At 40.0% G+C, this 15,981-nt stretch overlaps 1 long non-coding RNA gene across 1 annotated transcript in view; it reads right to left on the bottom strand.

The window, feature by feature from the left end:
* Positions 1-15,423, bottom strand: part of LOC104984138 — a 22,566-nt gene extending 7,143 nt beyond the window's left edge. The window contains exons 1-2 of the long non-coding RNA XR_824713.1: positions 15,033-15,423; positions 7,507-7,604 (exon numbers count right to left, since the gene is read on the bottom strand). This is a non-coding gene — a long non-coding RNA (uncharacterized LOC104984138). The remainder of the gene's footprint in view (positions 1-7,506; positions 7,605-15,032) is intronic.
* Positions 15,424-15,981: the final 558 nt, after the last annotated feature.

Raw genomic sequence — 15,981 nt, forward strand, 5'->3', positions numbered from 1 at the left:
GTATATGCAGAGTACATCATGGGAAACGCTGGACTGGAAGAAACACAAGCTGGAATCAAGATTGCCGGGAGAAATATCAATCACCTCAGATATGCAGATAACACCACCCTTATGGCAGAAAGTGAAGAGGAACTAAAAAGCCTCTTGATGAAGGTGAAAGTGGAGAGTGAAAAAGTTGGCTTAAAGCTCAACATTCAGAAAACGAAGATCATGGCATCCGGTCCCATCACTTCATGGGAAATAGATGGGGAAACAGTGGAAACAGTGTCAGATTTTATTTTTCTGGGCTCCAACATCACTGCAGATGGTGACTGCAGCCATGAAATTAAAAGACGCTTACTCCTTGGAAGGAAAGTTATGACCAACCTAGATAGCATATTCAAAAGCAGAGACGTTACTTTGCCAACAAAGGTTCGTCTAGTCAAGGCTCTGGTTTTTCCTGTGGTCATGTGTGGATGTGAGAGTTGGACTGTGAAGAAGGCTGAGCACCAAAGAATTGATGCTTTTGAACTGTGGTGTTGGAGAAGACTCTTGAGACTCCCTTGGGCTGTACGGAGATCCAACCAGTCCATTCTGAAGGAGATCAGCCCTGGGAGTTCTTTGGAAGGAATGATGCTAAAGCTGAAACTCCAGTACTTTGGCCACCTCATGCAAAGAGCTGACTCATTGGAAAAGACTCTGATGCTGGGAGGGATTGTGGGCAGGAGGAGAAGGGGATGACAGAGGATGAGATGGCTGGATGGCATCACTGACTCGATGGACGTGAGTCTGAGTCAATTCCGGGAGTTGGTGATGGACAGGGAGGCCTAGTGAGCTGAAATAGAGATGGGGTCGCAAAGAGTCTGACATGACTGAGCGACTGAACTGAACTGAACTGAACTGATTCTCAGAGAAAACAAAAGCAAGACTCTTCCCCATCTCTATTTTATCCCCACATCTCTATTTTCGTTCTTTGGCTATCTCTGTTTGTGGGTCTCTATCTATTCTTCCCCCACCCTCCGACCATATAATTTCCCATTTTCAAAAAATAAAAGGACATCAAAATGTGTGCAGTAAGAAGTCTTGATCCTGCTGCTGTCCACATTCAGGCCATTCCTCCCTGTCCCCTAGAGTAACTATTTTTAACAGCATGGGTCTTCTTAGCATTTCTTTATGTAAATACAAGCAAACCTAGGTATGTACATATATGCATATATTTCTCATATGCCTTTTTCTATTTCTTGCTTTTTTTTCACATAGCAATACTCTAAATAAAATTTCATATGTTAAAGTCTGGCCATCTTAGAAACACTCATCCTGTACAAATGAGAAAATGTCAGTCTAAAAAGATTACATCTCTATTAAAGGGATGTAATTATATTTAACAATTATTTAACAACTACTAAATAATTATTTAACAATCTTAAAATGTTTCACAGTTCTACACTAAAAGAAAAATATTTGTAAAATCAAATATATACTATCTATGTCTTAGCATGTCTTTAAAAGTTTTAAGAAGTTACTAGTTAAGCCAACTAAATAAAAATTTGTACTTTAACAAATAGTGTGCTTGGAAACAGAGTCATCATGAGACCTAACAATATTCCTTGTATAAAAATAAGTCAGTGGTTTTAAATTGGCTATACTTTGTCGCATTTTCTGTACTGCTAAACAGTAATTACTTAAAATTTCAATAATGTGCTGCTTTATCACAGATTTTAATTTCTCATATTAAAAAATCACTCTGAAATGCTGAAAGCTTAAGTAAACACACTGAATTCAATTATTATTCAACAACATTTTAATGGGAAGCTAAGGGTCTTAGAACTGTGTAAATAATTAAACACTTCCATTTTTCTACCAATATTTCCTATCTCACAACTCCATGCAACCTGGACTGCTCAGCTGGAAACATATTTCTTTGAGTGGAGGTCAGAATGGAGACTTGGCAGAGGAGAGAAAGAAAAATGCAGGATATAACAACCATCCACCAAGTTAATTCAGGGCTTCCCAGGTGGTGCTACTCGTAAACAACCTGACTGCCAATGCAGGAGACATAAGAGACACAGGTTCGATCCCCAGGTTAGGAAGATTCCCTGGAGGAGGAAAATGGCAACCCACTCCAGGATTCTTGCCTGGAGAATTCCATGGAGAGAGGAGCCTGGCGCGCTACAGTGCATAGGGTCACAAAAAGTCGGACAGGACTGAAGCAACTTAGCAAGCAAATTAACTCAGGAATATGCCTCTTCACATCGCTTCAGTCAGGCAGATTTGGCCTGGAGCTGTGAAATAAGGAGTGTGTGAGGTACTCTGTGGCCTTTCCAAGATTCTTTCCAAGAGCAAAGCCTATTTCATATTCACCGGAAAAATCACTATTCTATGGTGGTGGTATTTCAATGAATGGTTTTCCATTCCAGTGCAAATTAATACTATTTTTGGAGTATGTATTAAATTCATGGGCCCCTTTTGAGTGAGAAAAAAAATTATTCTGAAAATAGAGAGGTGACCTAGCAGATAGTCAGAAGTTATTACATCACATCTGTTTGAATTTCTTAAGGCATATGGACATATGCTTGTTTCAAATAAAAGAATACAGAAAGGAGATCAGCTCCATGCCTTAAAACAGAGAAAGAAAACATGTCAACATATATAAAACAATTAAAGGAAATTAAACATGTACTGAATCACTACTATAAGCAAAGAAAGCATTTGCCCCTTACAACTTCCCAGAGGTTAAAAAAAAAAGTCCTATCAAAAATATGACAAAACTGTCAGATATAGATTTTACCAGCTCTCTATTTAAGAAAATTACATCCATTAAAGATTGTGTATATTCACAAGCAGGACATTAAAAACAAAGAAAAACAGTAAGAACTTTATCAAAACTCAATCAATGATATCTCAGTTGCATCAAATCCTCCCAGTGGGTGTTCCATCTGAACAAATATGTATGTTCACTCTTGTTCAGTTTTGCACAGCCAACTTATCTTTCTTTGAGTTGTTTGTTAGTATGTGTCCTTTATTGTTGAAGACTGAGATGTATGAATTTGAAATTCTTTATATAATGTATAAATCTGAAGCTTTGAAGAGACAATTTTTTAAAACATTATTAATAGGAATAAAAGCATAACCTAACAATTGAACTGAATGATCTTGTATGTTACTAGTTGGCATTGATAAGCTTCTAGAAATTATGAAAATGTAATGAATCATTCTTCAAACATTGAAGTGGCATGTGAACCAAATGATTTTCACAACTGATGCCAAAATAGGAACTAATTTTCTGTTAAGATATCATTAATCAGGTGTATCCAGTATAACAGGATTTCTCAGGAATGTCATAGTAAATCTAAAATTGTTTTCCTTTCTTTTCAAAAGTATAAGAAATATTTATCATCTGTGAAGGTAACAGCAAACATGAAATCCATTTATGAAAAAATAAGCCAAAAGGAATCTTCAGCTCTTTCAAAGTCAAAAGCAGTCCTTATTGGGAAGAAGAGACTTAAATGTGAAAGGCAAAATGGCTAATTTTAATACATATTTGAGCAATGGCACCCCACTCTAGTACTCTTGCCTGGAAAATCCCATGGACAGAGGAACCTGGTGGGCTGCAGTCCATGGGGTTACAACTGAGCAACTTCACTTTCACTTTTCACTTTCCTGCATTGGAGAAGGAAATGGCAACCCACTCCAGTGTTCTTGCCTGGAGAATTCCAGGAACGGGGGAGCCTGGTGGGCTGCCATCTATGGGGTCGCACAGAGTCGGACACGACTGAAGCGACTTAGCAGCAGCAGCAGCAGCATATCCTTAGAAGTACATTATAAAGTTATATTATTTTCAAGGACTATATGCTGTTATATTTGTTGGAAGGACTGATGCTGAAGTTGAAACTCCAATACTTTGACCACCTGATGCGAAGAACTGACTCATTGCAAAAGACCCTGATGCTGGGAAAGATTGAAGACAAGAGGAGAGGGGGACGACAGAGGATGAGATGGTTGGATGGCATCACCGATTCAATGGACACGAGTTTGAGCAAGCTCTGGGAGTTGGTGATGGACAGGGAAGCCTGGCATGCTGCAGTCCATGGGGTCACAAAGAGTTGGACATGACTCAGTGACTGAACTGAACACGCTGTTATTACTAATATAAATGTATGATTTTCAGAGAATGCTTACAGTAGTAGTATGGAACAGGCAACAGTAGTAACAGAGTAGTTACTGCAATCGTAACTAAGTTAAGCAATAGTAGTAAAAGACAATAGTAGTAAGCAACAGGTTTTTGCATATATAATGCAAATATTATATCAAGACTTTGGTTTTACCAAAACTATACAAGTGTTAACTTCATTCATGATCATATCAAAATAACTACTTTGGCTCTTTGCTTTCCCCCTCTAAAACAGGCCTCTTGTGTCTCAAAGCTATTACATTTTACTTAGTTTAATCTATATCTAGAGCAAGACTGAAATAATCATGTATGTTATCATAAAAAAAACCCATTTATACAACACTGTGGAGAAAGAAAAAGGCAGTTACCTGCACTGATGACCATCAAACAGAAATTGGGAATTAAACCAATGGACCCTAAAAGACTAGTAATTTGATAGATAATTTTCTATAGTAACAGACAAATTAAGGATACTTTAAACTCTTTTAAAACCAAAAACTAATCTCTTTTATAAGACTTTTACATTTTAGTTCATAATTTACATGTACATTTTTATTTTACTACTGTAGTTATAGTTGAACATGTTATTAATACAATTGTTGAGATGATACAAAAATTCATACTTTATGAAACTACTGCATTATTAAAATACAGATAATTCATTTACAATCTGTTTTACATTGAAATAGCTCATAAAGTTCTTGCTTGTTTACTGAAACAGTCGGGGGAAAAACTCATTGTTACTACAGCTGTGTGCTTGTTCACCCTTCTTTCACCACCCACTGGCTGTTTGCTGGAAGGGAGGGCTGGTGATCTTTCAAAGCATCTCTTTGAATGAGTTTTTGCACAAAAGTGCTTTTACTTTCCATTGAAGGGAAAGAGTAGTATGTGTGTGAGTGTATGTAGGGTGATGACAATGACGGGAAAGGCATGGCATGCTGACTACCTCTCTTTACCTCCATCCACATGAAATAATTTCGTCAGAGACCTTGTGATGTAATGAACATAAGCAGTGCTGCTTCAAGAACCAGGCGACAAAGTATGGCACAGAGCTGGCCTTGCCCCTGCAACTGAGCTCAGTCCCACTCTCGCTCTTGGTGAGCAGCTTTGAGAGCACTCAGAGATCATCCCCTGACCCCAGCGTGGATTCCCTCATGGAGGATATTAGCAGCAGTGGAAGTGGCAAGCTCCCTAATGCAAGTGATACTCAGCACCAGACTTTCAGGAGAAGGTGTGAGGACAAGAACAAAGACAAACATTACAACATTACAGAGCACACAGGAACTGTCTCTTGGAGAATTCTGGAAATACGGGAACGAGGTGAGACATTTTTAGGAGTCTAGGGGCCTAGTGGAAGCAGAAGGGGCTAAATTTATATTATTAATATACCTGGAATTCAGTTCATACCCCAGGCTGGTGAGAGCTTTAAAGAGTGATTTTTGGCTAACAGGTTGTTAGCTAACAGATACTCTTCATGTAATTCAAATTGCCAATGGTGGGACTGAGAAGACTTTCCCATTAAGAGAACTGGACAAGAGAAAGGAAGATCATTCAAAGTACAATGAAGTAAGAGAATGCTTATGGCAACCTGAGTAACTGGAGTATATTCTCTGATCAAAGGCAACAGGGGTCGTTCTTCCAGGGACAACAGAGGATGAGATGGTTGGATGGCATCACCGACTCAGTGGACATGGGTTTGGGTGGGCTCCGGGAGCTGGTGTTGGACAGGGAGGCCGGGAGTGCTGTAGCTCATGGGGTCGCAAAGAGTCAGACACAACCAAGCGACTGAACTGAACTGAACTGTTTTGAGAGAGTAGAAAAGTCTCTTTTCCCCCCACCCGCCAACACTACACCTGGAATATTAATCTCTCTGCTATTTGCCCTTTCCTCTTTTCCCCTCTCCCTCCCTCAACAGGGTGACAAGAATAAATGTATCAACCAACAATCAACAAAGATTAATATTTTCTGAATACTTCTGGTGTATAAGATACTGTGCTAAGCACTATACCAGGATTTTTCAAAATAAAATAGAAGCACTATTAAATGACCTTCACTTAGTCAAACCGCGAGATTAACTATCATTCTCCATTCCCTCTATAAGACACACAGACTGATACCTACAGCCTTTGAATGTTTACTAATGAGCCAAATCATGGGATGTGAACATTTATCCTTCCTCCAGCTGAGTTAAAACAACCAAAAGCCATTCATTCATTGCCTTCACAGAATCTGAGTGCCTACCATATGACAGACACTGTTGTAGGAGCTAGGGACATAGCAATGAATAAAACAGACAAAAATCCTACTTTAATGAAGCTTACATAAAAATCAATTGTTTTAGTTTTCCAAACTCTTAATGTAAGTTATTCCTGCTAATGTAACTAGGTAATTTAATTTTTATATACTTAAGTGTAAAAGACATTTTCCTACTGAAAATAAAGTTGAAATTTTAAAACGGTTAAAATGGTTCATTTTATGTTATGTATATATTTTACCATAATTTTAAAAAAATGAAGTTGAATGCTACAGAAAGACAAATTGTTGCCACAAATTACCAGAAGCAAAAAAACTGTAATATACTATACAAATACAGAAGTACTCTAAAGTCATATTACTGTGCTAGTGTCCTTTAGGTTCCATATTTCCTTTAACATAAAACAAAACAGAAAATTGTAGCTTTTGCATTTGGAAAGAGTTTATGTAAAAAAGACAACTTGGAACTCATGGTCAGAATCAAAGATTGGCCCAGCATCAAAAGATTTGCTAATGAATGTGTAATGACAGGTTTTTTTCATAAAAGTAAAGTGCTTAAAATTATATATGTATAATTTTTTTTTACACTTTCCTACTTTAACTTTGTAGATGAACTAAAGGACTGCTCAGCTTCAACTCTCTAAGATAAACTTCCTCTCTTCGCGTGGTTGTCAAGTGTAGCCGGGTTCAGTGTTTCTCCCACTAAATGATATTCTAAGTCAGGAGAGGGCCCTAAACTGGTAACCAGTTTCCATAAATTAGATCATTTTCCTCTTAGGTTTTCTTTTAAACATTACAGAAGAGAATGCAAAAATCAAGGCAATCAACTTTTGAGGAATTTCTTACAAAGTAATGCTTTGTTTCATTAAACATTCTGATTCCACCTTACAAAGCCTTTAATGATCAACTTCCCTGCACAGCAGCTCACTCTCATCAGACTTTAGTTTATGTTCCTTAAGACAGAGCATAAACTAGAAAGCTTAACTTCTGATTTGGTTTCCATTTCTGGGAACACTTTAAAAAAAAAGAAGATTAACAGTCATGAACCCTAAGGCAAGTCCTTTAGGTCAGATTTAGATGACAGCATATTCATATTAAATTACCTTGTGTGTGTTCAGACATGGCCAAGTTTCAAAAAGCAGAAGGGCTATGCTTATTTGCCATACTCCCTTCAACCAAAGTGGAGAGGTGGTTCCAAAACCTGCCAGGACAAGTAATAGAAATGAGTCAGAGAGGACCGGCCCCGGTAAAAACTGTGAATTAGGCAGTTTGACTTCAGCGCCACACCCCTTGAGTACTATATACTTCTCTGCCCCTCCCTTTGTATCAGCAGCCCTGAGGGTCACCCTCACACCGCATACCTCTTCTACTCACGCGGAAACTAGCTTCCCCTCATTCCTCTTTCCCCTTCACTAATTAAAATTTACCTCCCCAGTATCTCTCACCCTCAGGGTTTAAAGTGACAGCTACCTAATCTGATAAAGCAATCACATGAATGCCCGAAGAGAGAAAGTTGGAAGGGAAAGCAAATTTAACTTCACACTTCTAAAGTTGACACCTTGCAGTTTAACTCATTAGTGACTAAAAGTGAGAATTACCAGCTGAGGCATTCAGGGGAGAGAAATATTCTGAGTAAGGTGGAGCACCTGGCAAATCAAGTAGGAGGAAGTGAATGCTTTTAGCCTAACATGGTTCCAGGCTTCATCTGAGTGGCTAATAAGTCGTGGTCAAGTTTGGGGGCCAAGGTTTCCCTGGTAGCTCAGTTGGTAAAGAATCTGCTGGTAAAGAGACCCTGGTTCGATTCCTGGGTCGGGAAGATCCCCTGGAGAAGGGATAGGCTACCCACTCCAGTATTCCTTGGCTTCACTGGTGGCTCAGATGGCAAAGAATCCACCTGCAATGTGGGAGATCTGGGTTCAATCCCTCAGTTGGGAAGATCCCCTGAAGGAGGGCATGGCAACCCACTCCAATATTCTTGCCTGGAGAATCCCCATGGACAGAGAGGCCTGGCGTGCTACGGTCCACGGGGTTGCAAACAGCTGGACACAACTGAGCAACTAACTACACAGTAGTAGTGTGTAGTTAGTAGTCTAGTAGTGCAGTAGACTCTTTGTGACCCCATGGACTGAAGTTCGCCGGGCCTCCCTGTCCATTGTCAACTCCCAGAGCTTGCTCAAACTCATGTCCATCAAGTCGGTGATGTCATATAACCATCTCATCCTCTGTCATCCCCTTCTCCTCCTGCCTTCAATCTTTCCCAGCATCAGGGTCTTTTCCAATGAGTCAGTTCTTCGCATCAGGTGGCCAAAGTATTGGAGCTTCAGCTTCAGCATCAGTCCTTCCAACGAACACCCAGAACTTATCTTCTTTAGAATGGACTGGTTGGATCTCCTTGCAGTCCAAGAGATTCTCAAGAGTCTTCTCCAACGCCACAGTTCAAAAGCATCGATTCTTTGGCACTCAGCTTTCTTTCTGGTCCAACTCTCACATCCACACACGACTACTGGAAAAACCATAGCTTTGACTAGACAAACCTCTGTCAGCAAAGTGATGCCTCTGTTTTTAAATATGCTGTCTAGGTTGGTCATAGTTTTTCTTCCAAGGAGCAAGCATCTTTTAATTTTATGGCTGCAGTCACCACCTGCACTGATTTTGGAGCCCAAGAAAATAAAATCTCTCACTGTTTTCATTGTTTCCCCCATCTATTTGCCATGAAGTGATGGGACTGGATGCCATGATCTTCGTTTTTTGAATGTTGAGTTTTAAGCCAGCTTTTTCACTCTCCTCTTTCACCTTCATCAAGAGGCTCTCTAGATCCGCTTTGCTTTCTGCCACAAGGGTGGTGTCACCTGCGTATCTGAGGTTGTTGATATTTCTCCTGGCAATCTTGATTCCAGCTACAACTAAACAGTGTGGGGGAAATGAGAGAAGAGCCAAGAGTCTGGTTGGCAAAAAAAAAAAAACAGAAGCACCACAATTAAATTTTTCTGACAATCTTTCATAGGACTACCTGACCCTGGCACCTAATAAATACTTTCGAAAGTTTCTCTTCAGAATGAAAGAGATTATTTATAATTTCTGTCTCATTAAGTTTAACACTAATTGCAAATATCTGTACAGTTTTGGTTGTTGCTGTTATTTGATTTTTTAAAACAGTGCTGTAAAGTTTACAAATAGCTTTTATACACGTATTTCATTTACTTCAATTGAACACTGAAAGAACATTACAGGCTAGTACTCAATGGACATGGGTTTGAGCAAATTCCAGGAGATAGTGAAGGACAGGGAAGCCTGGCGTGCTGCTTCCATGGGGTTATAAATAGTCAGACATGACCTAGCAACTGAACACCATGTGGAACATATCAGCTATTCCTATTTCCTTCACTTTCTAGAGGAGGAAAATCATGCTCAAAGGAGTTTGATAACTTGCCAAGATTTGTACTTGAGTCTTCCGAGTGCAAATGTTGTGCTCTTCCATTGTACTGAGTTACCAGGCAGCCTCCCAATGCTTAAGAGTTACCTTTGCCACTGCTGTCATGTAACTCCTCATCCTAGGGGAATTCTCACATTTTAAAGAGAGTTCAGCTACCACCAAAAGAAAACAACCTGCTTATTCAATGGAGCCGAGGGTAATTGTAGTCCTATCTGGTTTCCATCACTGCATTTTCTCGCTAGGTAATTCTTGGTTCACTTGGAAGTGTTACTACTGCCTCACAAAGTCTTCCTTAAACACTGTTGTAGAGTTTGTGCTCCAATTACCTGCTCGTGTTTTGGAGGATTACTTATCTCTCTTCTGCTTCTCACTTGAGCAAAGTTCCCATCACAGTTCTTACTTTGTAAGCAAGAAAGGATAATATGTTCCTGGGCTTATAGTGGGAAAAAACACTAACATAGTTGGTACAAGTCAAAATACAAATATTTCATATTGAGATGAACACAAGAAGTCAGCTGGGAAAACACTGCTATTTACAGATTTCGATTAGCTTAGGATTCATTTCAACCTTTAAAAGGTGATATTTTAAAATCATTGGCATTTAAAGCACACAATCGCAATGTTTTGGAGAGATATATACCCTTTCCTGAATTTGTTGAAGTGTTTATTAGACACTTTCCCTAGAAAAATACACAAAACACACATTTTTGGAATACAGTCTCAAGGAGACTGTTATGGGGTGATCCCTGGGTCCCACAGAAAACATTTCTTAGGATGGTCCTCAAGTAATGGACATTCCGAGGCTCACGGATCATGTTGTCCTTGCTCAGTTGTTGTGTCCAACCCTTCGCGACCCCATGGACTGCAGCATGCCAGGCACCCCTGACCTTCACTGTTTCCCTGAGTTTGCTCAGATTCATGTCCATTGAGTTGGTGATGCTACCTAAGAATCTCATCCTCTGTTGCCCCTTCTCCTTCTGCCCTCAATCCTTCTCAGCTGCAAGGCCTTTTCCATTGAGTCAGTTCTTCGCATCAGGTGGCCAAAGTTTTAGAGCTTCCACTTTAGCGTCAGTCCTTCCAATGACTATTCAGGGTTGGACCATATGGGAGCCCAATTAAATCTGTGTTATGGCCAGCTATCTAATTTCTTTATTGTTAGAAGTGATAAACTATATTGACCTTTTTGTCTATAAGTTTTAATAGAAACTAGCAAAAGAGAAATGGCAACCCACTCCAGTATTCTTGCCTGGAGAATCCCAGGGACGGGGGAGCCTGGTGGGCTGCTGTCTATGGGGTCGCACAGAGTCGGACACGACTGAAGCGACTTAGCAGCAGCAGCAGCAGCAGCAGCATAGGACTTCTCCAGGAATTGGTGATGGACAGGGAAGCCTGGCGTGCTGCAGTCCATGGGGTCGCAAAGAGTCGGACATGACTGAGCAACTCAACTGAATAAGACTTCTTGCCATGATCGAAATGTTCTGTGTCTCTACTGCTCTGTATCTGTGCTACACTTGAAACACTCCTAGTTTGACTGAGGAACTGAATTTTTAATTTAATTAAAATTTACAAAAAAATTTTTTTCATGATGAAAACTTTTAAGATCTACTCTCTTAGCAACTTTCAAATATACAATAGAGTGTTATTAACTATAGTGCCTTTGCCATACATTAAATGCCCATGAATTTATACATCCCCATGACTTATTTTATAGTGGGCAATTTGCCTTTTTTAACCCCTTTGGCCTTCTATACAAAAGTAAACAATCTTGTGAAGATTTTAAATTAAAACATTTCAGAAATGCAACGTTTTCTGGATTTCTAATTCTTGTAGAAACCATTGGTAACACTATAAGTATCACCATATATCAAAACATAGATATATGTACTTTTGAACAGAAATAAGATCATTCTGTATGGCCACTTGATTTTGTCACCAGGTAATATACCTGAGTAACCATAGTTAACTTAATCATTCCACCATTATGGACATTTATTTTGTTTTTAAATTTTCTGACTATCAACAATACTGCAAAGAATATTCTTTTCTTTTTTTTTCTTTTTGCCACACTGCATGTGGGATCCTCACTCCCTCTCTGACCAAGGATCAAACACATGATTCCTGCATTGGAAGCCTGAAATCTGAACCACTGAGCCACCAGGAAGGTCCCAGAAAGAGATCATATCTCTGGTCATGGGTATAAATATTTTTATAGGAAAAATTTCCAAAAAATAAGTAAAAGGATATAAACATCATAAATTATGAAAGACACTGCAACTGCACTCCCAAATGGAATAACCCAATTTATAATCCTACCAACAATTATGAGACAATATCTATTTCACATGTTTTCACCAATACCAGATATTACATCTTTAAAAATATTTTTCCAATTCAATAGTTACAAATGTATCATTTTTAGTTTTACTTCTCTATACAGTTGTTTTATTTTTAAATATTTATTGCTTTTTAAAATTTCTTTTGTAAATTTCCTATTTGTTGCATTTTTATTACTCTATAGAAGCTTTACATGGCTATGTAGTAAAATTTACAAATTCTTTTAAGGTTTGGGGGGACAAATGGGTAGTTACTGCTACCACCAAAATAAATTCCATATGGATCAAAGAATAAACTGTGAAGGCTATAAAAGCTCTAGAAGAAAATATGGGATAATATTTTTGGTAACAGAAAATAGACTGGCTTGTAGACATATAAAAAGTGCTCATAAGAGAATTGAAAGTACAGATGTAATGTGATAGCATTTTGTATTTATTAGATTGGCAAAGTTCAAAAAAGTTTAATGATGAGGATGTAAAGAAACAGAATGCACTCTCAAAATTTTCATCTGTATTAGAATGACTGTAACTTGTACCACTTCTTGGCTTTGTCCATCAAAACATAAAATGTTACTCTAACATTTTATAACTCAATAAAAGATGAGTATTTTTTATTGCTTCTGAAAGTTTTTCTATTAGTCCTTAGAGTTTGCATATAATTTGCAAACAAATGACAATCCTAACATTTTCAGTGTTTAATTTCTTGTTTCTATTCCACACCAGTGGATAAAGAATCCACCTGCATTGTAGGAGACACAGAAGACTCGGATTAGATCCCTAGGCCAGGAAGATCACCTGGAGGGAGAAAATGGCAACCCACTCCAATATTCTTGCTTGAAAAACCCCATGGACTAAAGAGCTTGGTGGACTATAGTCCAAAGGGTCGGAAAGAGTCGTTCACAACTGAGTGACTAAGTACATTCCATATCTAATTTCATTGGCTATCATTTCCTTACCTGGACTGATGGTGGGCATTCTTGGCCTTGCTCCTGACTCCAGCAGGAATTAGCATAGTGGTTCATTATTCAGCAAGTTTCTGACTTTGATGTAAAATATACATTCTTCAAAACTGTTTATTAAGGAACGATGCTGGATTTTACAAAATCCTTTTCAGTATCAATTAAGGCACACAGTTTCTCTCCTTTGACTTAATATAGTCAACTATATAAGTTTTCTATTACAGAATCATTCTTATATACTTGGCATAATTCTTAACTTCGGCATACATTCGTAATACAGTTCTAGTTCTACTGTTAATATTGTACTTTAATTTTACATTATATCCAAAAAGGAGATTAAACTATAGATTTCTCTTTTGTGTACTCTATCAGGTTCTGGTATCACAGTCATTTATTTTAAAACCAGCCTTTCAGCTCCTATAAGACACAAGGATCACTGGGAAAAAGCCTGGAGGGCAACCACCTGAAAAGGCCTTAATGCACACACAAACACACACACAAACTCACAACACTTTAGTTTTTCTAACTACTTTTGTGAAAATTTCCAAACCATCCTCTTTATACCTTCTTTCTGACATGAATGCATAAGTTATCCCAAGTATTATGGATATTGCTTTTCTTTCTAATAAATGCAGGAACTTTTCTTTCAGTGGCAAAACAGAGGCAGATGTTCCATGAAAGCTTTTATTCTCACAAAATGACCTCTCCCACTCTACCTTCCCAACCCATACTTAAACCAGAACATTTAAAACCTCCTATTTCAGAAAATGAGGGAAGGGCTAGGGAATTGCTCCAATCCTTCATTTCTGTCTCTAGGTCAGCTGGCCTGATCTTCTCATTGTTATTTACTTCACCACTCTATTCCTGCTGTTGCATTTTGGTTTTACATTTTTCTTTCAAATAAATGTCTTTCCTCATCTTTGCTTCCTTCATCCCACTCCCTACCCTTCCAAGTCCAATTTAAATTCCTTTCCTCCTTAATCTGACTAATCCAGCCCATTCGACATACCACATACTTGCTCTCATTGACTACTGCACTGCACTCAGTGTTTGGCTGCACATTCTGGCTATAATCTCAAATTGTTTCAAGAATGCTAGTTTTCTTTCTTAGGCCTTGCGTTTATCTCCTCGAGGGCAGGGTCCTTATCTTAAAATTCTGCTGTGCATTTTCTATTGTGTTTAGTGCTGTAAGTAATCACACTCAGCCCATATTTGCAAGGCATATTCGACTGAATACATCCATCACAGCTATTCATTTAGTAAATGAGATAATGAAAACGCAAGTGCTCACCAAAGGTAAATCATTATTATTAATTCCCTCATTCATCATACATGTACAGCAGCCTCAGGGTCTAAGGAGCCTAAAGATTGCAGCTCTTGTTTTGCTTCATATCTCTCCATTTTGGAACCAGCCAAGAAGGTGAGATTCATCTAGGGCTTAACACGGCTGGGGGGAGGGGGGTGGTCCAAGAATAACTTAACCTGCAGGTCCCCTTGTACCAGGTTTACCTTATACTTCTGAGAGTAAACCCGAACTTTTGAAAGTCAAATGATGAGATATCCTTTGCTCTTGAATTCAGTAAGACTTCCTGGTTAAACTGTGGACACGAAAATTTTTTAGCTGCTAGGACATACTTTTACTAAGCTGTAATATGTAGTTCTATAGAAAAATGGGTGTCTTTATTTTATTCCATTATGTCAAACTAAAAACTTCATTTTTTTTAAACTTTAGAATTATCTGAACTTCAGAAGGAAAATAACAGGATTTTACGTACTTTATTATTATTATTATTTTTTTTTTTTTTCAAAAAGATGAGAATGTGAGTTTTCCTGAGGGCATCTGGGGTTGACTAAGTGTTCCACCGCATCTCTGAAGATCACTTTACAACTGTGGGAAAACTCACCGAGCTGTTTTCGTCGACCCCGCCATTTCCAAGTTGCAATATTGCTGCAGGGAACTGGCACAGCCCCGCTCTTTCTCGCATTCTTCTCCTCACCCTTTCAAAGCCCAAATCCGCCCGGTGAGAATATGGAAACAAGGCTGGAGACAAGGGAGTGCAAAGAGAGGGGGAGGGGTTTATTTAGATTCGCAGAGGAAGAGCAGGGCATTTTTCCATTCTCCCTCGCATTCCCCAGGGCCATAAAGTTCTGTTTCCGAAGTTGGAAGTGTGGGGGCGGTCGGCGGCATTTTCAACTTGGTCTGAAATTACGAGTCCACCCCGGAGGGGCTAGGAACTTTTCCCGCGGGGCCATCAACCTGAGCTTCTGGCAAGCCAGAAGTTCTCGAAAAGCCAGGCCCAAGGCACCGGTTGTCATAGGAACCTGGGCGCCGGTCTCCCCGGCGACCTCGTCTCTAGGGAGGGGGCGGGGCTGAGGGGCCGTCGGGCCAATGAGGTCGAGGGGATGGCTTGGTCGGAGATCCGCGGGGCTTCGGAAGTCCGAAGAGGGTTGATTGACAGGGACTGGGGCGGAGCCAGGCGAGCGCCAGAGGTGGAGCCGGAGAGGAGCCAGGAGCTCCCGCAGCCGCGGCGCGGCAAGGGTGACACACTGGGATTACCGCCCGGAGAGACCGTCGTGGCGGGCGGGCAGCGCTCCCCGGCTTCCCGGTCTGCCTCAGGCATATCTCGGCAGCGCTCGGAGCCGGCGGCCTGAGTTGAGCGGCCTCGCTCCGGAGGGTTTGGGGAAGCCCTTGGAGGCGCGCGGGGCAGCCGAGGGTGCGCGAGCGCTCCAGGGTCTGGCGGTCGGCCGGGGTCGCCGCCGGAGCGGTGTTTCGGAGGCGTGGAGGAGGAGGAGATGCTGCTTCTCTTCTCCCCCTCCCCAGGCTCCTTCTCCAGCTTCTTCGGCCAGCGCCCG

The sequence above is a fragment of the Bison bison genome, unplaced genomic scaffold (assembly GCF_000754665.1).
Source record: "Bison bison bison isolate TAMUID 2011002044 unplaced genomic scaffold, Bison_UMD1.0 scf7180017863888, whole genome shotgun sequence".
Lineage (NCBI taxonomy): Eukaryota > Metazoa > Chordata > Mammalia > Artiodactyla > Bovidae > Bison > Bison bison.